Genomic DNA, 26,751 nt, shown 5'->3' with positions numbered 1-26,751 from the left:
AAGCTCCCTGGAAGCGAATTTAATGTACACGCTGCCAAATGGAACCGCCAAAGCACGAAGCAGCGGGGTAGGGACAGTGTGGCCCCATTATTAGAACAGGGCTCTTTAGAACCTCTGCTTAGGTCAAGGCCAAGCCTCTGTAAGCCAGGTTTAGACATAAAATGCCTCCTCTGAATCCCCAAGGTCAGACAGGGCCTTTGCAAGGTCACTAGGACCAAAGTACACACCGCTGGAGTCACCCCGGGAGAGAGCTATAGGAGTGGGGCTGGCAGGAGGCGGTCACGGGCCTCTCCTGGCCCCGAGTGCTCCCTCTTCTCACAGCCTTGTGCCTTTGAGCCAATCTCCCCGGCTGGACCCTGGCATCCAGCCGCCTGTGCCTTGGAGCTGCTGACCACTGACGGCTGAAACTTCTGAAACCGTGAACAGGAGCAAGTCTGTCTCCCTGGTGCGCTCCCTCCCGTGACAGGGCTGGAACCATCAGCAGGTCCAGCCCACAGGTCCCTCGCTGGCCCCATGAGTGTCACTTACCAGTGACTTTGTACTCACTGAAAACCAACTACACTGACACACCTCTCCTGTTGCCCTTCTAAACTGTCCACCTTATTCAAAAGCTCCCTTTCCACAGGACCCCGCTAGAAGAACACCCTCCCTTTGATAGGCTGAAGACCCCGGATAACTGCTAACAGCAGAGCTGAACAGGCCCTCCGCTGCCTCCAGGGCTCAGCCTCAGCTCAGCAGGTGGTGACTCAGTCTCCTTGCACCTTGGTCCCTTCCAGGGCAGTGTGGTGATGCCTCTGTCCACCTTCCTCGTTAGGTACACATCAGGGCACACTTAACGCCCAAGCAGAGTGGGCACATTTCAGCCGCTGTTATTTACAGCCCAATGTTCTTCATTTCCACATATTGCCTGGGCTGCCTGCCTCTCTGTCTCTGCCCTTGCCCACATTTGGCGGCTGCAGTTTCTGCCTTCGTTAGCTACTTATAAAGAAGCAGAGAAATCTATGCATCGCCAGCTCTCCATTCTTTTCAGTTCTATATTCTTTGTTCGCTATTAGCTCAATAATCTTCTTCATGTTCTAAAATCCTACTTCTTTTTCCAGTTTTCACACATCAGATCATTTCATGTCACTCCTGTTTTACAGTCATTGTTTAAAAAATTGAATTATCAGAAAAGCAAGAAAATAAAAAGCTCACTCTCAAGGCACTGATTATCATCTATTTGGAAAGCACAAAAGCCCACCAGGAAGACATCTTTGGGTCGAGTGATCATTTTGCCAGACTCGGTGCCACAATTCCTTGGGGAAGGAGAGGGAAGTGACTGCTCTGAGTACTTTACTAAACAATGCAGGGACAGAGAGAGGAGGAAACTGACACCGCATCTGCAAAGGTAAATTCTGAGCACCAAAAGGGGGGTAATTCACAAACCCCTGTAGCCTGAGAGGAAAAGAGCTCCCCAAGTTCCTGATTCACACAGAAACACCGGGCACCACTGCTGCCATGGACTCAGGCTCTCCTAGCAGCCAAGGCAGCATAAGAGCCAAGCGGATGAAAGGCAGACAGCAGGGAATGGAAGACTGGAACCTGCACTGTCACACAGGCCTGGACAGCCTCACCCGCACAGCCAGCCAAGCTTCCTGGTTGCTGCATCTTATTATCAAAAACTGTAAACAGTATGTTAAAGACATGATAAACTGGAAAATCACTTTCTATCTATTAGGGGAAAAATTCCTTTTCCATCAAAATTCCAGATGGCAGTATGTAATTGAGGAATACAAAATTGCTTTTCGTTGAAATAAATATTTATCTTTTTATTTCCATGCAAGTGATATTTCTATCTAAAATGAGCGCACTGAGAGTTAAGAGTTCCCTAAACTTTAGTATGGTGACAGCATTTCAGTTAACAGTAAGTAAACAATTGCAGTGGAATCACAGTTTATACAGGCACTTTGTGTACAACATCAAGCCCAACAAAGCCACAGTAATGATACGAGAATAATAATAAATCTCATTTTTCCAGTTAAGTGAAGAGGAACAGGAACACTTTCCGTCCCTCAGCCAGGGATAACTTCTGGCTGATGAGCACATCCCCAGCGTTACTCCTCCTCTGCAGGCTGAGATGGTGTCCATTTGCCAAGGCTTCCTTCCCTCCCTCCCTAACACCAGCGCACCACTGTGCATCGACCCTCAGACCCAACACAGCATCTCCTCCTGCAAAACAGGGAGGCCGGGCTCGGGGGCAGCCTTGAAGCCCTCTGGAGTTTGCCCCAAAGGAGAAGGCTGGGCTCTGCCTCACTCATCTGTACTGTTTCTGGGGATCCTAGCGACTCCCACATCACCCGGTCCGCAGTGTATTTGGGCACAGTCACAGGCCCGACGTCAACGAAACACATGTAGGCATCACCTCTCTCCTGCTCACGCGGCCTGCGCAACTCTGCCGAGGAGCCAGCGGGCTTCTTTGCTATGTCAGGACTCTGCAGGAAGTCTGTGCTGCTGGCAGCTGAAGGAAGCCATCAAATGTCACCGAGCAGTCAGCTGCCATGCCCTAGCTCCAAGCAGCAGCCCCAGGATGCGCCTCTCCCAGGCGCCTCACCAGTGCCACTGCCAGCTGCCCCGTCGCCCTGAGGGAGCCTTCTGGCAAGAGGCGGGTGTCTGAGGGCTCTGGCAGCTGCTTCAGACCAGGGCTGCTGGCATGTTTCTGCAGAACCTAATAAATGAAATATAGGAATAATGTCGCTAATTTCCACTGAGTGGAAACAGCTGAACTGTGTATGCCCAGATTACAACAGTGCATTTTTCAATGGTCCTTTCTGTCTTCGCACAGCACAAAATCATGTGCTCATGGCCAGGACAAGAGCAAGCAGTGTAGGAAGAAAGCTGGCGTGTGATCATGCAGGTAGTAAACTGCTCGTGTAGACATGTATGATATTCACATGTGGACATGTCAATGTGTGCGTGGATGGCAGGCCATGTGTGTGGTCTTAAGCAATCGGTAACATTCAAGTGTGAGTTTGCACTGGCTCCTGAAGACAGTGTGCACATTTCTGTCTTTGGAAATACATGCCCGGGTTGTGTTCTGTCTGGCCTCAGGCTACTACTCGGCTCTGGTCCTCTGCATCCCCGCCATGCTCTGGGCTGTGGTCCGGCTCCTTGGTTTATGTGGTACCTGGGCTGGGTCTCATGAACTTGGGCAGTGAGCTCTTCCAGGTGGGTGACAACAAGCTAAGGAAAAACCTGCAGAATCAGAGACAGGAAAAAAGTAGCAGCACCAGCCTGGCACAAGAAACCACCAGCCATCCGTCCACCAGAAAGAGGGCAGAGTCAGTAGATGGGTAGTGAAAATATCCAGGTAATGCACTCAGTGCTTTACTGATGGTTTCAGGTCAAAGTTGACCCAAATCACAGCAAAGTTAAGCTTCCCAGTAAGGTATTAATCCCACTGAAAGTGGGTAACCATCTTTTCCTGTAGATAGATAAGATTCATATACCAAAGTGGTTGTACACATTAATGATGACAGTAGCACTTGTCTCTGCACCTGGTACCACTGGAAACATAGTACATATATGAACCATGCACGCAGCACAGTTTGGGAGTTTTCCATTCCACCCCAAAGGAAAACACAAAATGGATGAAACCTAGCTTATAGAGACAAGTTAGAGACCCGAAGAACATCATACACAGGGTACCATGGATATTTTTGGATGTCCACTTATGATTTACTAAGTGACAACCACAGCAACAAATATTTTTAATGCACAAGTCCAGATGAACTATGTGAGGTGCACAGCAGTTGTGGGACATCTCTCAGCCACCTGCTGCTGGCCCTCACTTGGGATCCTGGCCACTCCTGGCCCAGATACCTGCACCCAGCTCACACAGGCAAACGTGTGTCCCTACCCCACGTGCCTCTTGTCTGCTGCGTCCCCTGTTCAGACACCAACTGCAGCCCTTGCAAGCACATGACCAGTGAGGATGGACAAAGTGGACCAAGACCGGCTGATGGGGAGACTGAGGTAGGTGAAGGGTGCAAGGGCTACGCGAGTCGCCATTGTTCTAAGCTCAACTTCACTGTGATGCTAAAGGTGCTCTAAAAATAGTCTATTTTAGAAGACTGTAAGCATAAGTGGAGAATCTAAAATAAATATCACTGAATTGTATATTGCAAACTAACATCAAGAAAGAAAAAAGACAATCTACATAGAGAAAATATAGACAACTCATTATGTATGATAATGCATGTGTACCCAGTATAAAGAACTTCTATACTCAATGATGAAAGGAAAAATAACAGTCACAATGTGAGCAAAGGATGTGCACAGACACTTTTCCAATGAAGACATACAAACAGCCAGCGATCACATGGGAAGGCGTTCAACATCGCTGGCTGTTAGGGAAACACAAGTCAAAACCTTAATGAGACAACACATCATACTCACTAGAAGAGCTGTAATTGAAACGACAGAGAATAACAAGAACTGGCAAGGTTGCGGAGAAGTTAGAGCCTTCTTGTGTGGATGGGAAGAATGTAAAATGGCAGAGCCATTTGTTTGGAAAACAGCTTGGCTGTTTCTCAAAATGTGTAATGCGGAGTTGTCATGTGATCCAGCAACAGCAGGATCACACAGTCACGAGAAATGAAGACATCCATACACAAACTTACTTCTACACCACTGTTATTCACAAGAGACAATGGGCAGAAACAAGTGGAAAGCCCACAAACATAAATAAAAGCATGCCTGTGATATTTCCAACACTAGGATCTATCTGGCAAGAAAAAGAAACAAATCACTAGCTCTCACCACAGTCTAGAGGAAGTCGGGTAAGGAGTTAAAGGGAAGTGTCCATCATAACGAGCCTCCTAGTGTATGATTCTACACACATGAAACATCCAGAATTGGCAAATGATGAACAGGGAGGGCGGCAGAATCTGGAAACATAAAAATGTACTTAGGAAAAAGTTGTGGCTTTTACAGTCCTTACCTTGCAGTAAACACAGCCACGAATTCCACACACTTCTGAGATTTTTGTCCTTTATGCCTGTAATGAAAACACTGCTTAGAGATTGTCACTTCTTCTCCGCCCGAAATGCAATCACCCTTCCTAACAGCCATCTTTTCCATGAAGCGAGGATGGCCCACACCGCCAATGCTCCCCGCTGCCCCATCCGCTGAGGCTGTCCCCAGTTCTCGAAGCTGTGTGTTTATTACCAGCAGCCTCAGTGATTAAGAGTTAGAGGAGAATGGTAATCAATAAAGCACTATAGAAACTTCTGTCCCCAAGAATGCCTGTCATGAGACAAACACCAAGGGGCATACATGTGAGGAGACAGCGACAGAAAAAGATCCCACAAAGAAAGAACCTCGCTGCTGCTCCTAAAATGCGCAGAGAAGCTTCATAGGGAGTGTTGTATTCGGTGAGCAAAGGCTAAGTCAGAAAGGACAAGGAAGAAAATAATCAAGGGAGAAATGGACACAAAGCTCTTATAAATAAGAAGGGGAAAGGCTGCAAGGAGGAGGAGGAATGGGAGAAAAGAAGAAGCAAGATATACCATATACAGGCACAAATTCCCCATGGTAACTACAACTACGTGTATCTAAGCATACCAATAAAATAAAATGAAAAAAAGTAAACGAAATGGACAGATAGAGAATATCATATTTGCTGAGCTAAGTCTAAGTAAAAAAAGGAAAAACCCTATGAAACTAATCATGCCTAAGTTAACTAACCACGTGTTCATTAATATTTGGAAACCTTACAAAGGTATGACAAACTGAATTAAATTAAGTGTAACAAGACGTTAAATAAGACTTTTTCTGCTGCCTTGGAGTTTTGACAGAAGCATCAAAGGTTGAGAATACGAGGTGTCAGGCGGTTCTCTGTGCCACAGCAAAGAGCTGCCGATGGGGCACAGCACGGAGAGGCAGGGGTCTGAGGCAACCCAGTGCACGCAGGTGCCTGTTGCAGGTGCCTGCTACGGGCTACGTGGAGCAGATGCAGATGCTGGGGCTGGGGAAGATGGGAAGGTAGAGGAGGAGGACCAGGGAGGGGCAGGGCACCAGGAAGGGTCGGGGAGGGCAGCGAGGAATGAATGTGACGGGATGTGTTGTGTGTGTGCATTAAATGGCACATCAAACCCATTAGTGGGTACAGCTTAGTCAGAGGCTGTGAAAAGTCAGGTTTTTGGGGGGGGGGTTTGTCTTTGTTTTTGTTTTTTTGGTTTCAGGAGTTGAACTCAGGACCTTGCACTTGCCACACAGTTGTTTGTGCACTGAGCTATTTCCCCAGCCTCATGAAAAGTCAGGTTGACAACAGCCCACTGCTCCAGACCCAGGCCTCGGAGACTTGGTCCTGCAAGCATGGCCCCAGGAACCTGCACTGACAGGGGTCACAAGTGATTCTAGTGAATACTCAGGGAAGTTCAGGTGCTGGTATTCCATGAGCCAGACTCTGGGAAACAACAAACCAGATGATGAAAGCAGGGAGGGAAGAGAGAAGAGCTAAGAATGGCAGCAATCCTGTCCCCAGGCTCCCAGGCTACCAGGGTGACCACAGCATGCTTTGCTGTGAGGGAGATTCCTGGTGGGCTTCCTGTCACCAGAAATGCCCCTCCGTGACCAGAAGCTGTGGAATTTCTGCCCATCTGCCACATCTGGGAAGGAACAGGAGAGCTGGACCCTGGGGTTCTGTGTCCACCGTGCCTTTATAAAACCTCCAGGTGCAGGGCATGGACATCATCCAGGTTCGCGAGTGCCCACAGGCAGAGTGGGATACACCAGCTCACAGTGACAGAGGCTCCTGCACTTGGGACCTCATACTGGTACCTCTTCTTCCAAGGACCCAAGTGCATTGTGTGTCCTCTGTCACCCCCTTTGTGACAAACCACAGACATAGGGAAGGGTGTCCCAAAGCCCAGAGCAGTATGGCAACTGGACTGATAGCTAGTGATCCAGGAACTGACCAGGGGTCATCTCTCAGGATGGAGGCTCTCACTCAGGGGTTATTGCCAACTTCAGGAAGACCAGGAAGCACTAAATGGAATCTCTGACTCCAGCTTCCAGTGAGGAATGCCACACCGCCTTGGGACCTTGGCCTGCGCCTAGTGGAGGCCCAGACCCAGGACATTCTGGCCCCTTGGGGACACTCCCTACCTCCTGGACCTAATATTGCTGTTGATCTTCAGCTCCAACCTTTCTCCCAGAATCTTGGACTACAGAGAATTAACTGTGCTAACTGAAGGGAGATTCAGTAACTGCCTGAAGGACTAACTTGGAGAAAATCAAAAGGGCTGATTTTCTCCCAATTTGGAGAAAATCAAAAGGGCTTATAAGACACACAGGCACACAGTAGGGACACAGTAGAGCCTCAGCTAACACAAACACTATAGACAGGGAGAGTTGGTGACCTGGAATAACCTGAAGATAAAGTAATAGCAGGAACTAAAAGTTGACCTACATCAATACTACTAGACTTGTCAGCCCAGGAAGAATATAGGACTCACCCAACAGGCCCTGTATGAGAAGTCAGGTGACTGGCCCACCTATTCATTGAGGACCCAGCAATTGGACAAACTTCAACCTCACGTTAGCACCCCAAGATACACACTACCAACAGTTGACACTAGTGGTATTGAAGGATCAAATATCAACTCAAAAGGGGAAAAGGCAAAACAAAAAAGCAAAATGAGACCTCAAACATCTAGTTCACCAGGAGCAAGTTACAGGAGACATTGAAATAGAAGACTTCAAAAGTAACACACCAGAAATCTCTGAAAAGATAGCAAGTGAAATTAAAAAAAAAAAAAAAAGACTCCATGAGGCTATAGAGGAAATCAAATTAGAAGTGCTCTCCTATGTAAAGATACAAATAACCTTAGTAAAGGAGTTGCTGAGCACAGCTAAGGAAGAAATACAGAAGAAAAGTACAGGAGCATGGGAAACTAATTGAAACCTTGAATGAATAATATAGAAAACATGCAGAATTCATGAAGCAAACTCAAAGAGACATCCAAGAGACAAAAAATTCTATTCAAAGCTGGCAAAGCCATTTAAATGAAGCTGAGGATAGGATTTTGGACCTTGAGGACAGGATTGCAATTAGCAACCATGAAAGGATAGAACTTTTAAAAATAACGAAACAGCATGAAATGACAATCCAGCAGCTTCAAGATGATGACAAGAGCAATAATATAAGATTAATAGGCATCAGTGAAGATAAAGGAGTCAATGCAAATGACATAACTAAAATATTCACAAAAGTAATAGCATAAAATTTCCCAAACATGGGGAAAATCTGATATGAAAATAAGTGAGGCATATAGAACACCAAAAAATCACAGCCAATATAAATCTATACCCAAACATGTAATAATTAAGGTTCCAAACATGCAGCATAAAAGCAGAATGCTAAAAGCTGTTAGAGAAAAGATATAACTCACCTATCAAGAAAGGCCCATTAAAATCATGGCAGACTTTTCAGCACAAATCCTCAAGTCAAGACAAGCTTAGAGTGAGATATTTCAAGCCCTGGAAGAAAACAACTTTCAATCCAGACTGATGCACCTTTCATTTGAATTTAATGGAGAAACAAGATACTTCCATGACAAAGAACAACTGAAGAAATTCATGTCCACCAAAACAACCCTAGAAAGAGTATTGAAAGACATACTAGACAGAGATAAAAAAAAGATCATAATCCCTAAAACAACAACAGAAAGAAACCACCAGGTAACATAAGCAATTAAACAAAGGGGAAAAGCAGAAATCAAACAACTGAAACATAACACGGCAAAGTCGAGCCGGTACATATCAGTGATATCCATAAATGTATAGGGCCTCAGCTCACTTATCAAAAGAAATAGGCTGACAGAATGGATCAAGAAACATGATCCCACAATATGCTGCATACAAGAAACACATCTGACCCAAAAGGAAACTCATAGATTAAAAATCAAAGGATATAAAATAGTATTCCATGCAATAGGAATCCAGAAAAAAGCAGGGGTAACTGTTCTATTTGCAGACAATGTGAACTTCAGACCTAAAATGATAAAAAATGATAAAGAGATAAAGAAGGTCACTACATACTCATTAGTGGAAAAATTCAAGAGGAAGAACTAACAATTATAAATATGTATGCACCAAATACAGAAGCACACAACTATATAAGACAGATACTAATGGACATGAAAAATCAAAAACACAAGAACACAATTATATCAGGGGACCTTAACAGCCTATTGCCACAAAGAGATAGATCAACTGGACAAAAAGTCAGCAAGGAAATAATAGAATTGAATACTACCTGTGAGCAATTGGACTTAGTAGATGTTTACAGAGTGTTTCACCCAACCACATCAGAATACACATTCTTCTCAGCTATGTATGGAACATTCTCCAAAATAGACCATGTGTTATCCCATAAAACATTCTTAAGTAACTGCAAAGGTATTGAAATTATTCCATGTGTAATATCTGACCATAGCACACTGAAATTGGAAAAATGGCAAAAGAAATGGCAAAGCCTGCATAAATACATGGAAATTAAATACCAACCAGTGGGCTACAGATAAAATTAAAGAAGAAATAAAGCAATACCTACAATTCAATGAAAATGCAGAAGCAATATACTGTAATCTGTGGGATGCAATGAAAACAGTCTTAAGAGGGAAATATATAGCAATAAACTGTTATATCAAGAAAACAGAATGAGCACAAATAAATAACCTAATGCTTCATCTCAAGCTTCTAGAAAAAGAAGAGCAAGTTAAACCCAAAGCTCATGGAAGAGAGGAAATTGTAAAGATTAGAGCAGAAATCAGTGCAATTTTTCAACTAAAAAACTACACAAAGAATTAATGTATAAAAAAAGCTGGTTTTTTGAGAGAAAAAACAAAATTGACAAACCTCTAGCTAACACTTATAAAGCAAAAGAAAGAAAAAAATCCACATTCATGCAACAAAGACTGAAAAGGGAGAAATTACTACAGATCCCATAGAAATTCAAAATACCATGAACACCTACTTTTAAAAATCTCTACTCAGAGTGGAAAACACAGAGGAAATGGACAGATTTCTAGAAATATATGAACTACCAAAGTTCAACCAAGAAGATACAGCAATTTTGAATTACCCAATATCATCTATTGAAATTGAAAACATAATTAAAAACTTATCAACAAAGAAAAGCCCAGGTCCTGATGGATTCACGGCTGAATTCTACAAGAAATTTAGAGAAGATTTCATGCCAATACTCCTTAAACTCTTCAATGAAATTGAAAAGGAAACAATCCTCCCTAAATCATTCCTTGAGGCAAGTATTACTCTCATACCAAAACCAGAGAAAGACCCAACCAAAAAGGAGAGCTATAGGCCAGTCTCACTAATGAACATTGATGCAAAGATTCTCAATAGAATACTGGCAAATAGAATGCAGCAAATCATCATGATTATATATCATGACCAAGTAGGATTCATTCCAGGAATGCAGGGATGGTTTAACATATGCAAATCAATAAATGTAATACACCACATCAACAGAGCCAAAAACAAAAACCACATAGTCATCTCACTAGATGCACAAAAAGCTTTTGATAAAGTCCAACACATGTTCATCATAAAAACTCTTCAGAAACTCAGAATACAGTGTCTACCTCAATCTTATAAAGGCCATCTATGACAAACCAACAGCCAACAATATATTAAATGAACAAAAACTGAAGGCTTTCACTTTAAAATCAAGAACAAGACAAGGACACCAACTATCACCACATCTATTCAATATAGTTCTAGAAACACTAGCCAGGGCAATCAGACAAGAGAGAGAAATAAAGGGAATAAAGATAGGAAAGAAAGAAGTTAAATTATCACTATTTGCAGATGACATGATACTTTATACAGAAGACCCAAAAACCTCCATTAAAAGACTACTAGAGGTAATAAACAAATTCAGCAGTGTAGCTGGATACAAAGTCAACACTCAAAAAACAATAGCATTCCTGTACACAAACAAAAAACTCACTGAGAGGAAAACTATGGAAATATTGCCCTTCATGATAGCATCTAAAAAATGAAATACTTAGGAATTAACCTAACTAAGAATATAAAAGAACTATGTGTTGAAAATTATATTGTGCTAAAAAAAGGAGATTGAAGAGGATATTAGAAAATGGAAGGATATTCCTTGCTCTTGGCTAGGAAGAACCAACATTGTGAAAATGGCCATATTCCCAAAACTGTTATACAGATTTAACTCAATCCCAATCAAAATACCGTTAGCATACTTCACAGATCTAGAGAAAACACTCCTAAAATTCATTTGGAAACAGAAGAAACCTAGAATAGCAAAAGCAATTCTGGGCAACAAAGGAGGCATCTCAATTCCTGACCTGAAACTATACTACAAAGCCACAGTGATAAAATCAGCATGGCACTGGCAAAGAAATAGATCTGAGGATCAGTGAAACACTTTAGAAGATGCAAACACAACTTCAAAGAAACTCAGTCATCTTATATTTGACAAAGGGTCTAAACATATTCACTGGAAGAAGGCTAGCCTCTTTAATAAGTGGTGTTGGAAAAATTGGCTCTCCATATGCTGAAGACTAAAACTAGATCCATGCCTATCACCATGCACAAAACTAAAGTCTAAATGGATCTAAGACTTAAATATTAAAACAGAAACATTAAATCTACTGGAAGAAAAGGTAGGCAGAAGTCTTGGAGACATAGGGGTAGGCAGAGAATTCATGAACAAAATGCAAACTGCATGGGAAACACTTCAAAGAATCAACAACTGGGATCTCATATTAATGAAAAGTTTCTGCATTTCAAAAGAAATCACCAACAGAGTGAAAAAAAACCCACAGAATGGAAAAAAATTTTAGCCAACAACCCCTCAGACAAAGGACTTATATCAAGAACAAATAAAGAATTGAAAAACATCAAGCCCCCAAAATTCAAAGACCCTCTCCAAAAATGGGCATCTGAGATGAGCACACAGTTCTCAGATGAAGATATACAAATGGCAAATAAACACATGAAGAAATGTTCACCATCACTGGTCATTTGAGAAATGCAAATTAAAACAGCATTTAGATTTCATCTCACTCCGGAAAGAATGGCTGCCATCAAGAAAACAACTGATAACAAATGTTGGCGAGGCTGAGGGGGGGAAAGGCTGCTGGTGCAGCCACTATGGAAATCAGTATGGAGAATTCTCGTAAGACTAGGATTGGAAGTTCCATTCAATCCAGCTATTCCCCTCCTGGGTATTTTCACAGTAAAACTGAAAAGATCATGTCACAGAGATATATGTGCGCCCACGTTCATAGCAGCACAATGTGTAATAGCTAAAGCTTGGAAACAACCAAGATACCCATCAACTGCAGAGTGGATGAAAAAAAAAGTGGTATTTTTATATAATGGAATATTACTCAGCTATAAAAAAGCACGATCTTGAGGCCTTCATAGGTCAATGGAGACAACTTGAGACTATCCTATTAGTGAAATAAATAAGAATCATATTTATAAATATCACACTGTGTCTCTAGTGTAAAAAGTAGTAAGAAACGTAAAATCCAAAATGTGTAATTGCTATTGTAAAAAGAAAAAGGAAGTACTCTAAAAGATATAACTGCATGTATGTTTAAGGGTGTAGGATTGACAACCATATTACTAGGTTTTTGTTGGATTGTTGAACAGAACCGTTTGCAGTCTCACTGTTTGAATGTCTAATTTGTATGATTTACATTTATAACTTGAACAACTATTTCTAAGATGACAATATGTAATTTATCAGCTAGTGATTTTTTACTGTTTATTTTTTTAAATTACGTATTATTTCTACACTTTTTCTGTTTTGTTTTTTCTCTTTAAATAAAATTTAAAAATAAATAAATAAATGGAATCACTGGAACCCCCTGCCCCCATGATGTCCTCAGAAGACTGGAGAATTTTTGGGGGTGAAAAAAAAATACCTCCACATCTAGAGTCAGAAGTGAAATACAGGGAGAAACAAAGTTCTCGCTTTGCAAAAATAATATAAACAAAGAACACATTTAGGGACTTGACAAAGGTGGGGTGGAGTAAATCCTTTCTAATTTGGATTGTGCAAGAGAAGACACTGTTCATTATAGGGTGGGGATGGAGCCCAGGCCTTCATACAGGCAGGTGAGTGCTGGAGCCTTGAGCTACATCCGACCTAGAAAATCAAAGTGAACAGCAGGGAGGCGATCTAAGATGCACGCGAATGTGAACACTGGGAATGCTTATGTAAAATTTCAGCACAACACCATTCAAGGTCTAACTGAATCCTAAGCTGAGCATCTTGTTTGCAGGCTTTGGACAAACCAGACTGTAGAGCACATGCAGCTCTGGGCAGGGTGGCAGAGGCTAGAGGCGGAGGTCTTCACGAGGAGTTTGGGTCAAGGTGCTGTGCAACTGATGCAGGAAAAGAGAAGCATTCTGTACTGATCCGGGCCATATCTAAATCGGGTTAGGACGGTAACAGGTAGTCCAAGGAAGCCTGCACAGGCTCTGAGAATGTGAGGCGCTCAGGCGCTATCCTGGCCTGGACCTGTTTCCTAGGTGACAAAGGGAGACTCGAGCAGCAAATGAGCCAGGGAAATCACAGCAAGAGCCAGACGGAACCGAGGGCACGGTGAGAGCCAGATGGGAATCAAAGCCAGAGCCAGATAGGAATCAGAACTCAGAGCACCAGCTTCCACCCCAGCCCTTCTCAACCAGCAAGCACGGCAAGTTCTTTCCTGCAGCCTGAGACTGAAAATGCATCCACATCATCACTGCTAACAATGTAACACTGATGCTACTCACAAGGTGGTGACTATTTGAATACAATTATGTTGAAACACCAAATAGTTTCATAGTATAACAGTTTCTCCTTAATTAATAAGCAAGCTCATTTTTAGTTAGGGGCTTGCTAAGTTTTCCAGTCTGGGTTTGAACATGTAAGCTGCCTCAGCTTCCTAGAATACTGACAATACATGTATGGGCCACCATGCCTGGCTGAAGGTTTGTATCTCAACAACTGAGTGAAAAGATAAAAAGGTGAGTAGGTAGGTAGACAGATAGATTAGCTAGGTAAATAGATAATAGATGACAGAAAAGAGAGAGAGAGAGAACTAGGTAGGTAGATGATAGAGAGATGATAGAAAAAAAGAAAAAAGATCACATAGGTAGGTAGGTAGAAGATAGGTAATAGAAAGATAGATGATAGATAGATAGATAGATAGATAGATAGATAGATAGATAGATAGACCATCTTTAAGGCTGTCAACCCCAAGCATAGGACTGTATGCCACAAAAAACCAAAAGAGTAGTTGCTGTGATGCCTTGATGGAAACGTGTTAGGTGGATAGACCCCACTGGGAGTCTAGAAAACACACATGTGTATGTATCCTTTGCAATATTCCACTTACCCGCCTGCAGAGGTAAGCAAGCAGCCATGGCTGGAATTTAGTGCGGGGGACCTCCACAGGCTCATGCCCTTTATTTAACTCCAAGGAGGAGCGCTCCTGTGGGTCACAAATCCATTTCCACAGACACCTCAGATGCCTCTGGTGTCTGCCAGCATTACCTGGGTCAAAAATAGAATTCACACAGAGAACAAGGAATAGGGACTTCATCTCCATGATTCCTAGTAAGAACTTCCATTCAACAATCCATATAACTGGAATTCCACACGGAGAGCCTCCTATCTGATGCTGACATTTCTCATGGTGTCACCTACCTGTGTGACTGTTACTTCTGTCTGCTGTTATTGTCTAGCATTACACAGCTACACTCATCAGCCAGGTGACCAGACCCTTACAGCAGCAGGCATTTGAACCCTGACCTGTTGGCCAGTTAAGGCTCCATTTCTACCAAGACCCAAGTGACAGAAAAGGGTGTATTCATATGACCACAGCCGAAAGAGTAATGTCAAAATAGGAAGACAGGAAAGACAAGCACAGGACTGGCTTCCATGACAGTCTGAAAGCTCTTTCATGGGCCATTTTTTTTTTATTTTGCTCCAACTCTGGGTCATTTTTAGGATAGAAAATTCAGCCCTGTATTTGTTCTGATTAGGAAGCCCTCAGAATAAAGACAGGACCCCTTCTGCAACTCCATAAATCCACAGATTTGACATGGAAGGCTTGCCAATTCTGAGGTCTTTATGGCCATGTGGGTAACAGAAATGCAGGGATCTGACTGGAACTCATGTGAGCGCTGGCACTACGGGTGTCCCCCTTCATCCCTCAGCCCCGACAGACCAGCTCAGGAGATGGTGCAAGGCCAGGCTGCTCCTTCTGCTGACTTTTCCAAGAAAATTCAGAAGTGATTTTTGTGTGTGAAATCATCTTATCTCTCTAGCTTCACAGCTCAGAGAAAAATGCACAAGAACATGCAGACCAAAAAATCTATAGCACATTCATATTAGCCTCTAATCTAACCGCTGTGTATGCATCATTTTAATAAGCGTTTTAAATTTTACACTAAAGACCTGATCCTATATACCAATATTCCTCACGTGCCTTAAAAGTAAACCAACACCAAGATGCAGTTGTGATCTGAAAAGCAACTTTGATCCAACTGACCTATCTGAAAAGATGTTCAAAATACCTTCCAAAGAGAAGCACCTTTTTATGATTTTTGAGACTGTTCAGGTCACCCGGTAATGACACTGTTGATCTGTCTTTCACCCATGGATGCATAAAACAGAAAAAAAAATTAGAAGGAAAAAAGTCTGTGCAGGGCCTTGCTATATTGAATAACAATAAGATGATTGGCACCAGTGAAGACATAACTGCACTAATGAGGCACAGAGTGTTTACAGCCCTCTTCCGAGCTGGCAGATTGCTACTTTAAGTGCTAGTTCTATTATTTTTAGCATATAAAAGGCTAAGTCTTGATTCACAGCTTTTGTTAAAATCATATTACTTAGGAGAAGAGGAAAAATTTTGTATCTAGAAGTTGCTGTCGTTGAGGTGATTTACTGTTATAGCTAATGAAATATGGTTACCTTGAAAGAATAAATCAGACAAGTAGCTTAGATTCTTGGGAAAAGACAAGTGTATTTGAAAGTATATACCCAGAGTAAGACAAGCTCTAAAACGTTTGTCCTATGGCTTTTTAAAAACTGAAGTGCAATTTCATAATGACAACCTCTTTTCCAAATGTTCTGCTACTTCACTTGCACCTTATAATAGTTCTCTCTGTCTCTCTCTTTCCTTCTCTCTCTCTCTCTTTCTGTTTCTCTGTCTCTTTCCCTCTGTTTCTCTCGCTATCTCTGTCTCTCTCTGTCTCTTTGTCTCTCTGTGTCTCTCTCTGTCTCTGCCCCTCTGTCTCTGTCTGTCTGTCTGTCTGTCTGTCTCTCTCTCTCTCTCTCTTTCTCTCTCTGATAAAGGCAAGATTCATTGGTACAAAACCAAATAATCCTTGCCAGCACAGGCATCCTCCTTCCTTCCATGTGTCCACATCTCCCCCGCTTTCCTTCCCTCTCTTTCTTCCTTCTTTTCTAGATTTAACAAATTTATTTCTTGAAAACAGAGACATTCAAAGTTAAAATTGCTACATCTTAAAACTGTCACCCTTTCCTTGCCCAAATTCTCTCTGTGACATCAAGGACACTGAGTCTTTAGCGTGGACCCTACTCAATTCTAGGCCGTCCTGGTCGGTGCAGGAAAGAGATCTAGGCAGGCTAAGAGCAAGCCAGCCACACTGCTTTCCTTGTGTCCAGGAGACCAAGGCTGATGAGCACGACCACCAAGCTACACGCTCCCAACACCTGCATCCACACCCTGGCCACTGACCCACGCGCCCACTGAGAAGGACCTTCTCTCGGCTGTCTCTATCTGCAGTAACCACTGATCCATTCCCTACTCATCATTTTTAGTTTTGGTTTGTTCTTTGCTTTTAAAAACAGCTTTATTAGAAAATAATTGACAGAGAATATGTCAGTTATACAATTGACAGGCACATATTTACAGACAAAATTTGCTAAGTTTTGAAATATGTATTTACCTGTAAAAATGTCACAGCAATCAAGATAATAAACATATCCATTACCCCCAAAAACTCACTCCCAAAGTTTCCCCGTAAGTCTTGTAAAACTCTCCCTCCTGTCCCAATCCACCCCCTTTCCTATCTCCAGGCAACCAGCAATCCCCTGTCTACCATTATTCTCTAAAACTGCACATAAGTGGAATCGAACACTATGTGTTCTTTTTTGGTTGTGCTGCTTTCCTTCAGCATGATTACTCTGAGATTTGTCTCTACTATTGTGTGTATCAAGCATTTATTCCGTTCTAGGAATGGATATAATGAAATTGGCTTATTTATTATCTCTGGATGGACATTTGGATTGTTTTAGCTCTTTCAGGTTTTTGAAATAAAGTTGCTGTGAACATTTATGCACATGTGTTTGCATGAACATGTGCTTTCATTTCCTTTGGGTAAATTTCACGGGGTAAAATAACCAGGCCATCAGATACATAAATGTCCACTGCTTGCGGAAAGAACCACCTGCCACCCAAAGTGGCTAACACACTGTTTAATTTCCCAGCAGCCGTGTGTGCAGAGAGCTCCCCTGGTGGCATGTTCTCCCCAGCACTGAGTATGACTGTCTTTTAAACATCAGAGGTTTTAACAGAGATGCTTGACTACAGGCTTATTTTTGCTCATCTACTAATTTTCGGATACCAACTGTGTATTTTCTTATTAAAGCACCCCTCCTGTCAAAATCATTTATCTGCTTATACAATTTCCTGACAGCTCTTTTTCATATTTTGCAAATATCCTACTCTGTATAACATGTCTACCATCAAATTTGGCACCTGGAACCGCTGTGTTAGCCTGTGGCAGTGCAGTGCTGCCCACCTGGTGAGGGAGGTTGGGGAGGGTCTGCGTGGATCTGCACTCCTGCCCCACCCCAGCACAACCTTGAGGAAGTGATTTGCTCCTCTGAACCTCAGTTTCCTTATTTGCAATGATAACCCATGACACCTAATGTCTGAGGACACCACGGTGTAACAACACAAAGAAAGAAGTAGGTGCAGTGCTCCACTCTAGTATGAGTGCGGCTGTCAGCCCCTGGCCTAGCAAGATGTCTGCCTGGCCCACGCTCAGCACATTCCAGGGGCCAGAACTCTCCACCCCGCTACCACACTCCTGCTACAGAAAGGGTCCCTCTGTGTTCCCCGTGTGCCAGCTCTGCTGAGGTACAGTAAAACCTAGTTCCGGTTCTGAGCTAAAAGCCTCCCAACTGCCTATCCCATCGGAAGTGTTTGCAGAGAAACTTCTTAAATCCTAAAATACACTAGGACTTGTTTTTGTCAAAAATTAGATGAAATCAAAAGCTAAATGAGTAAGAAAAAATAAGAAAGAAACCTAGAGAGCCCTATCTCTAGGCTGCTAGAGATAAACCAACCTTTTTTTCCTCATTGCTACTTTTTTAAGTGTATTTTTTAAAATTTAATTCTATCTTTGAAGGTTAGAAAAAAAGAAACAAAGGACATTTACCATCCTTCCCAAGAAAGCAGTGGTTTTCTCTCGGTTTTTCTCTTACAGCCTGGTGTCCCATATTTAGCAAAGGCTGGAGCACACATGTGCATTTCAGTTTTTAAGCCAGCAATCTCAGCAGGAATAAAGAAAAAAGCTTTCAGGGTCACAGAATGCCCAGGAGCTCACCGGGCGCACGGGTGCCGAGTGTAGGTCAAACACTTCGCTTTTTAAAATATTTGTAAAACACTACCAGACTGAATGGCTTCATCTTCCAGCGTAGGGTAGACTAAAACTGAATGTTGCTTTTATGAATAGGAATGCAGACGCCTAGTGAGGATCCCTAGGCAGGGAACAGCAGATGTGGGCTCAGAAATGAACATGTATCATTGTGAGCTCAAGCGCTCACAGCCACAGTCACACCCTTCCAGGGGCCTGCAGCCAGGCGCCCTGAGACCCCCGTGGCATAGGATCGTTCCCACTCCCCGTGAATAGAGGTGAGGAGCAAGGTCTCAATAAGTTAAAAGAACCAGAAAATTCAACAATGTATCACAAATAGGGAGGTCATTATGCCTGGATAAGCCCAGATATTAACAGTTGCTGAAGTGAAACACTGCCCACAACTTCACTCTCGGTGAGCCCTGCTTGGAATCAGTGATCCCCCGTCCCACAGGGGTGGTATTTTACAGTTCAGTGCAAAATAAAACAGACCCTGATATCTTCATTTGCCCCCCCCCTTTTGCTGTGCATATTTCACAGTGCAGTGATTTGGGGTCCATCATGTGTCACTTGCTAGAGTTATAACTACAAAGCTTATGTGAAATACATATGCACGGGGAAAATAAAATGCAGTGAACTGAAAACAAAGAAACTAATCCTTAACCTTCGTATCAATTTAAAGTTTCACTCTGGCTGTAAAGTGGTTGGTGAACTTACATTGTCTTAAATGTTAGGATTCCCTGCCAAGAAAATTAATTGAGAATATTGTTTAAATGGCCATTTAATCATTTTCCAACTTAGGGGACCAAGAGAGCATTACAAATAAGTAACAACCTCTGGGATTTTATCAATGCCTGTTGGGGAATTTGTGGCAAGACCAATTTTCTGCCTTACCAGGTGACAGGTTTTAGTTTTTAAAAAGGAAGGTACAATAGTATCTGATTTTTTAAATTGTTTCCTTTTAATTGTGAATTTTTTATTTCTCATGAATTAGCTGTGCAGAAAACACAGGACTGAAGAAAAATGTCTCTGAAACATTTTGGATGTAATCAGCACATGGAAACTGCAAGCGCCTGGCTGGAGTGAGGACAGCGAGCCCCACGCACTCAGCACGTCACCATCTTGGGCTCAGTCCTGCCACCGAGGTGGGTGCCAGCATCCCAGTGGCCGTGCAGGGTCAATTAAGAACATGAGGTTAATAAGTCGCACCACCCATGGGCATGTGGGATTAACTGATGCCCTTCCTGGGCATCTATTCCCCTCTCCCAAGGTCACTGAGGGATTTGGCTCTGATCTTTCTTACTCCAAAAACCACAGCTCAGTGAACGCCTCAATTGTTTTGGAGGAAACTTTAGATAGCACAGATTTTATGGTGGCATGAAACTCTAGAAACAGATTCCACGACATGACAGTTATGAGATCCAGGGAGAGGCCTTCCTTAGCATAGGTCCAGCTCTCCTCTCAGGAGAAGGCTGGGTCCAGGGACCCAGTGCCGCTTGCCAGTTGTCACAGCCACTCCACTCAGCAGCAGTGCTAAGATAAAGACACCCCCATCCCTGATCGGGCTTAGATGGGTCAAAGGCAGAGTGCTGTTGTGTTTCACCATGAAGTCACAAAGACCAAGAGCTCCTCTCTTTGCTTCTTACCACCCTCATTGTCATCAGCTGAAAACCTGCATGATTCTTACGAGACTAAATAGTAAGTATCTATGAGGGGCCTAAGATGTGTGACACAGTAGATGCTCAACAAAAGAGTAGCTGTTATTATTAAATCAGACAAAACACAGTGTCAAAATGACCAACTGTTAAGAGTCTCGGGGTTGGAACAGAAGGTAGGAATATCCCCTCTAACCCTGATGTGCTTTGGAGTACGAGATGGATAGTATTTTGGGCCCTTTGCAGCATAATTATCTTGTATGTTTGCTTTAACTCCTTGTGGTAAAGCAAGACACACAAGCACTGCTGAGCCCCTGGTGGAAGTGGTGTGATGCCCCAAGCTTCATGGCGGGGCTCCTTGGAAAGCTGTGCCCTCACTATGACTGTGCAGGAGGTCTTCGCCCACCAGAAGCAGTGCTGCCCCATATGAGGTGCTGCCGCGTGGGCAGAGCTCACAGTGCAGATGGAGGGGACCAGGCAGGGACTCCAGGCGAGCTGCAGGCTTGGCTTCTGCACTCTCAGGCCACTCTCGGAGGACCCGCAGATGTTACTGGGACTAGACCATGGCGAGAACCAAGAAGGCTGTCATGAGAGTCCACGGTTCACCACGCTCTCCCTTGCACACGCACATGCAGTTGGGCACCAGAGACTGGCACAGCCCTGTGAGCCAGTGAGCAAGGAGCAGACCTGCCCCGAGAACAGATGCTCTTGGGCACCTTGGTGCTCAGCCATACAATGACTACTGCACACAGAGTCCACTGCTTGAGGAAAACACCGGGGGGGGGGGGCCCTGTGGCATGAGCAGAGGTCACATACTTCCAACTCCCGGGCTACAGTGAGCCTTCCTCAGCACACCCACCCAAAATAAGTTACCCCAAGCATTGTGCAGTTTGATTGAGAAGGTCTCTTCCAAATGTAGTCCTGGGCCCCGTTAGCCCAATCACAGCCACATTTTCTAAACACAGTGGGTAGGTGAGACCCTGAGCTGTGTGCCATGGGACATTATAAAACACTGTTTTTTGCACTGACAACAAGTTACAACACAACAAGGCCCCCATTTATCAAACACACACACAATTTCACTTTAAACTCTAGGTAAACCATTAAATACCTTAACTATGGGCATGTAAGAAATAGGAGGCTCATTTCTGCTGGAATGACCACACAGGGGCACATCATGAAAGAAATAAACCATGAAACAGGCCCTGCAGGATGGAGATGGCACAATAGGAATAACAGAGAACAAAAGCGTATTCCAAGTCAGGGCAAGCGGGTTTAATCAGTGTGCCTGGGATTTGCTGGTAGGCTCCAGAGGTAAATCTGGCCAAAGAGTGGAAGGAGTCGCATGGAAGGCTGTGGCGTGAGGAAGCCAGGAAGGGGCAGAGGAAGCTTCCAGGCAGGGGTTCAATGCTGGCGGATTTCAGTAAGTTCACCCTGACTCAGGAGACAAAATGGACTGTGAACTGGACGCATCAAAGGCAGGAGAAATGACTGGAGCCCACACAGCCTCCCAAAGACAAAGGACTAGAAGGTGAGGCTTTAGGGACAGCTGTGGGATGGTCTGGGGGTGCTGAACTCCTGTAACTGTGCACATCACAGGTACCATGCGACTTCTAATGCTTCTCACTAAGACTTACATGCCAAAGCATCACCCACTCCCATCACCTGCAAACATTCTATTATTCATACTCAAAAGCTTTAGCTCTTAAATTAACTGATCACCTCTCCTGAGTAATTGCGCCAAGATTTTAAGGACCAGTATTTATTTGTATAAGATTCTAGTAACATACCAATTTGTACTCTAAACTCTCCCCCACAATGGCATGGCTTCAATAACAAAATTATTTCCTAGTACTAACAATGTCTATCCCCTATCTGTAACAATACCTACACAGTTAAATAACAACTGATTTTGAAAATGCATATTAAACACTTACTGGGCAATAGTTTATAAATGTGATCAAACAGTAACATGAGGGAACTAATACATTCCTTAATGATTCTATAACAGAAGGTACAGATTTCTCAAGCAAGGAATGTTGTACATTCCTGGGTGTGAAAAGGAAATTTTTACAAATACAGCAAACCCCACTCCCCAGCCTGAGAAGATCTGACTTACAGCGTCCTCATTACACAGCCTCCGGCTGGCCAGGAGAGCTGAGCACTGGAGGGAAAGCCCCCACGGCGTCCCATCGGAACAATGCTGAACCGTATCCTCCTAATCCCCCCACCGCAGGACTCAGCATTTAAAGCAGCACTTGAGCTCAACCTCCTAACTCCAAGTGCCATCCCATTCCAAAGTCCCCTCCGCCACCAGGCAGAAGATTGTTTTGACTGGAATTAGTCAGACAGAAGAACTGCACTGCCAACTGTTCGCTGTACAGCACCTGCTGCCAGTGCCTAAATTCTTGTTATCTCCACAACACGGTTTAATCTTTTAACAGTTGGCTTATTGGTGCAGAGCAAAGGGGGCTTTTGTCTCTGCGCTGGGCTGGCACCCAGCATGAACACCATGCTGTTCTTCAAGAGATATTTTGCTGGACAGTTCCCAAGTGATTCTACAGAGAGCAGCCACAGCCTGGTACACTAAGGAAACTTCATTTTGTGTTGAGAGAGAGAGAGACAGAGAGGATTTAAAACTGACAGCGCCCACTCCATTTATCTTCTGTGGCTATACCTTCTCCTTTTGCATTCCAGTTATGGCAAGAACGTCATTTTCAGTGCCTTGTTGCTTACATAGAAAGAGGATTTCTAAGAGGATTTCACATAGCAAAATCCTGATGGAAATCCTTTTTTAAAGTGTGGTTGCAGAGAAGGGAAGGAAGCCCCCAGGGTGCCGCTAGCTCTCTCAGCTACACTGACGCTGCTGAACACAGCCCCACAGCCCAGGCCCAGACAATTCCTTCCAAAGCTTGGCTTTTGGCAAAGATCTCCCCTTCCTTTTAATTCAGTCTGCTGGCTTAGCTTGAGAGCTGTATTTATGACCGATGGGAGATAAAAAACGGCACGCATATGTAGAAAGCCATGGTAGGGAGAGGGATATGGGAATGCATGCTGCCCTGTTCCTTAGCAGAAAACCTTCCTTTACATCATTCCTTAAGTGGCCGGTTTTGTTTTGGATCTCTGAATTAACTGTGCTGCTACATAGAAGCAAAGACAAAACTGAAGCAAAGCCAATTAAAACTTCTGGCTCAGTTTCTTCCCTGGTGACAAATGATGACAGAGTGGCCTTCACTACTCTTGTGCAAATTCAAAATAATCAGAACTGCTAGTGGCCTCTCACTGCAAGCCTACCAAGGAACAGAATGCAAGATAATGGAATTTTTCTCAGAAACCAAAGTCCATAGGTCACAGCCTTAATTCATATAAATTACTTACTGCCTAGAAATGTGTCTAAAACTTGTAATACTGTACTTAGGGCTGAGTCAAGTGACTTTACACACAAGCTGAAGTCACAACTATAAGCAGTGGGATAAAAACTCCTCCCTACATCTTTGCTATGCACTTTTAAACCATCTCCATGCTCTAGCTCGGTACGCATCACCCACCCACCTTAGTGAGTAAAGAGAAAAATGGCAAAGCAGAAAACGTCAGCAAATACACAAGTAGGCAAAATAAGTATGACTGCTGACTGAAAACTAAGGAAATGAGTTGGGAACTTAAAGAACTTTGTCCTGTGCTAATGACAACCAGTTAAAAATTTAATCCAAAATCTTGTATTTGCTCCCGTATACTAAAATTCAATGGGAAATATTTTGCTTCAATAACTTGCTCTCCATAGGAAAATAAGGAATCACTTGCTTTTCCCCTCCCCTTTGTGATGAAAATAATAATGCTGAATAAATGCAATTAACAGGGCAGTGACACATTCCGTCACCATCTATGAACGCTGAATTCACAGCCCACTGGTAATATGTGTGCCACCACTCTCAGCTCCTAATCTGGTGGTCTTCTTGCTATCTCCATTCACAAGGTTGTCTCTGATGCTCCCAGGTGTCTGTGAAGCCACACACTGGCAGTGGAGCCAGGATGAATTTCCTGTTCATTTTGGCCAAACACAACACTGACTCCTCCCACTCCCAGCCCCGAGTCCCTTACAGTTCCTCTCGTGAAATGCTTTTATTTTCCTTTTCTGTCAACTACCATGGAGTTTAAATCTCATTCATTTTCCATAAACGTATAATTTTATTGCTTGAAACTGTGTAAATCTAAAAACATTGCCAGTTTAAGTAACAACAGTGAGCTATTGAAAGACGTATGTGCCAAGCTGTCCATTTCCAGTAGATTCCAAATCTATTTTTAAAGTGGATAAAAGGGCAACAGGTTGTAATTGTCTGGGTTGTATCTGTCTCCCACATTACAAATGGGGATTATATGTCCCAAATATTTCTCGGTAGGAAAGGTTTTACTTGTCAATAACAGATTTAAAAGAACAGCCAGGGGCTGGGCACTGATATATTTGTCTCCAGCCAATTTTAAAACCTATGCATCAAAAATATTGGCTTTTGCTTCCCTTCCATCAACCCCTGTTGTAATCCTCTTAGTGCCTTCTTTATCTCAATGAGCAGCAAGATTCCTCGATAAATGCTGGACAGATATCTATCCCCTCCGCCTGAATCCCCACTCAGAGTGCTCCTTTCAGGGTATTAAATTACTATTCCCAATGGACTGATCACCTCTCTGTAAATAACTGAAGACTATTCTGTTGTTGCTTTGTTTGTTTTCCTCTGAAAGGATTTTAAAGGTTTCATAGTCAAGAGAAAGTCATTTTTTTCCCCAAAAGCTTTTCTGTACTAACCAACTTATCAGGTTTTGCTTTCTTATGCCACTATTTTGGACTAAAGTTTTATTTAAAATCAATTTCTTTCAAAAATACAATAGTGGAAAAAATTGATTGAAAATGAGTATTTTCTCACTTTCTCTAAATTTTTAGAACCAATTAATAACGGTAAATAACTGCAGACAGTTATTCTCTCTTTTTGAAACATCAGAGGACACCATTGGTCTTATAAAGCCCAACTATGACTTTAAAAAGCAAAGAGTAAAAGCCTCCTCCGGGACCCTCTCCCTGCTACCTCTCTGACATCCAGTCTTTCTCTGGGATTGAGCTGGTCTTGTTAAATGAGTTAATTAATTTGTGAATCCAATTTAGTTTAGATAAGTCTGAGCATCCAGATACTGCAGAGACAGACATGATCAGGGTATTCTGTGCCCTTTGGGGGTTTTTGCGTCAGTCTGAGACAAGCACTTCCTGAGTCAGCTTCCACACACGCAAGATCAAGATCAGATCTTGCCCCTGCTCCTTGATTTTTTACAGGACAGCAGCCAGAATCCCTACCCCTGAATTAAGCCTCTTCACCATGTATGCCCAACATTTTGATAGGCTCCATCATTCTGCTCCAGCTACTCCAGAACCACCTGAAATGTGTCCTAACTTGGAGCCTGCTTGACACTGAAGCATGGAAGAGATGTCACAAGAGGAAGAGCACCCAGTTCACTGCCTTCAGCAGCAGCAAAGCAAGCATGTGATAGGGTGCCACCACCAGAAATCTCACCGCAGGTCAGAGAAAGGTCTTGAGAAGCAGCTGCCAACAGGTAGGGCTACGAGATGGTCAGGATTTCAGTGGCAACTCTGAGGGCCGACCACTCGCCAGACTCCGTGCCAGGCTGTGGTACACAGCTGTCAGGGATGGCTGGGAGGCATGAAGAAAGAAAAATCACAGGCAGCACAGAGCAAGCGCCTTTAGAATCCAGCAAATGAGCAGTCTGAGCCGGCGGACACACAAAGAACATACAGAACAGTCAGCACCAAAAGATGGCTACAGCTAAGCCACAATGACAAAAAGCCACTCAGCAAAAACGCACTGTGCCCTTGCCCTACATTCGAGACTGGGTACCTGCACTTAGGAACACAAAGCTGAGTCATCACGATGGTGCCCAAAGAGTTCTCAAGGAAGTCGTGGTGAAAGACTCAAAGGCAAATGCCTATCCCTAAACACAAACTCCAAGAGCAAGGGCAAAGGGTGAAAGGAGTTCTGAGAACACAGCGAGGCTGGTTCTCTTTGGAGGACAGGATCAAAGCAGGGTAAAGGGAAGGAGGAGAGGTTGAGTAAAACCTCAAGAGGCAGAGGGGACAGCGGTGGGGACAGATCCCTGGCAAAGCGAACTCCAGCCACGGCCCTGCTGTACCCAAAGCATATCATGGCCCACAACTGGTTCGTTCTGACCGCACTGTACGGTGCAGAGAGGATCAAAAAGTGACAAGACTGAAAACGTGAATTGAAAGTTGGGAGGGAGAATAACCAAGATTGGTGAAGGCCTGGGGAGAATTATGGAGCTACAGAGATACAGGATTTTCAGTAGGAAAATAATGTTAAGGCAAAAT

At 43.4% G+C, this 26,751-nt stretch overlaps 1 long non-coding RNA gene across 1 annotated transcript; it reads right to left on the bottom strand.

Moving 5' to 3' along the window:
* Window positions 1-1,781: 1,781 nt before the first annotated feature.
* Window positions 1,782-22,749, bottom strand: LOC134477724 (uncharacterized). Its single transcript, XR_010049886.1, has 4 exons — window positions 22,486-22,749; window positions 14,433-14,590; window positions 4,979-5,035; window positions 1,782-3,231 (listed from the first exon to the last, which is right to left on the bottom strand). It is a non-coding gene; the product is annotated as an uncharacterized LOC134477724 (long non-coding RNA).
* Window positions 22,750-26,751: the final 4,002 nt, after the last annotated feature.

This window comes from Cavia porcellus, unplaced genomic scaffold (genome assembly GCF_034190915.1).
Source record: "Cavia porcellus strain 051 isolate PalLab524CR breed Dunkin Hartley unplaced genomic scaffold, mCavPor4.1 scaffold_9, whole genome shotgun sequence".
Classification (NCBI taxonomy): Eukaryota; Metazoa; Chordata; class Mammalia; order Rodentia; family Caviidae; genus Cavia; species Cavia porcellus.
The sequence above is the reverse complement of the archived record's forward strand: the minus strand, read 5'-3'. Positions and strand labels throughout refer to the sequence as shown.